The sequence below is a fragment of the Hemiscyllium ocellatum genome, unplaced genomic scaffold (genome assembly GCF_020745735.1).
Source record: "Hemiscyllium ocellatum isolate sHemOce1 unplaced genomic scaffold, sHemOce1.pat.X.cur. scaffold_323_pat_ctg1, whole genome shotgun sequence".
Lineage (NCBI taxonomy): Eukaryota > Metazoa > Chordata > Chondrichthyes > Orectolobiformes > Hemiscylliidae > Hemiscyllium > Hemiscyllium ocellatum.
This window is the reverse complement of record NW_026868355.1, coordinates 15921-16931: the sequence shown is the minus strand read 5'-3', so window position 1 is coordinate 16931 and position 1011 is coordinate 15921. Positions and strand designations below refer to the sequence as shown.

Here is a 1011-nt window from a genome sequence, read left to right as displayed (position 1 = left end):
TCTGACACTTCCTCACTGTGTTGCTGTGATCATACAGTGACTTGTTGTAGCATGTCCCAGGAAAATGACACAGATCAAGGTTTTTGCATTGTTGAATTCAATTGTCAGTTTAGCCTCATTTAGGATTGTGAAATTGTCTGTTGTGTACACAGGTGTGTGTCAAAAATATCTGAGCCGAAGAAAGGTGTTCCGAATAATGACATTGAGCACTATGCACTCTCCTCCAGTCTGGAAAACAATTCCGCACAGGCAATTTAATCGACAATAGACAATAGGTGCAGGAGTAGGCCATTCTGCCCTTCCAGCCACACTACCATTCATTATGATTATGGATGATCATTCTCAATTAGTATCCTGTTCCTGCCTTATCCGCACAACACTTGATTACACTACCCTTATGAGCTCTATCCAACTGTTTCTTGAAAGAACACCTCCTGCTTTTTCGGGTTCTTCATTCCGTTGACTTCAAATATTCACAGAATTCAACAGACTTTGTTACATAATCTATTCTTCATTTTTGTTCAGATCACTGTGAGCAGAGTGTCACAGTGGGAATGCCGTTGCCCCACAACTCAGAGGTCAGACCATAGTCTTCGGACCGTACTGTGCTACTTAGCATTTCACCAGACCAGGGAGAAATATCTGCTGTTCTGCATAATTTACGCAATTCACTTATTGAAAAGTTCATACAAATGCTAGCATATGTGACGAGGTGGCCGAGAGGTTAAGGCGATGGACTGCTAATCCATTGCGCTCTGCGCGCGTGGGTTCGAATCCCACTCTCGTCGCTGTTTTCAATGTTGCTATTTTTGTATGTTGACACCTGTCTTATTGAAATTGGAACTCCAATGGTCAATTTATATGCATCGACGCTATAAAATCTCAAAGAATAATTTGAGTCAGTTGCCTAAACTGCATTGAAACGTAGATCACATTGGGATAATGAAAAGCAACGCGATTTTCTTTTTCAAGTCGAGCAGCTGGGACCTTTTATCGTATGAAAGAGATCCA

At 41.5% G+C, this 1011-nt stretch overlaps 1 non-coding gene across 1 annotated transcript; it reads left to right on the top strand.

Annotated features, from left to right (window-relative positions):
• The first annotated feature begins 706 nt into the window (after positions 1–706).
• On the top strand, positions 707–788 carry trnas-gcu (transfer RNA serine (anticodon GCU)). Its single transcript has one exon. It is a non-coding gene; the product is annotated as a tRNA-Ser (tRNA).
• The last annotated feature ends 223 nt before the right edge of the window (positions 789–1011 follow it).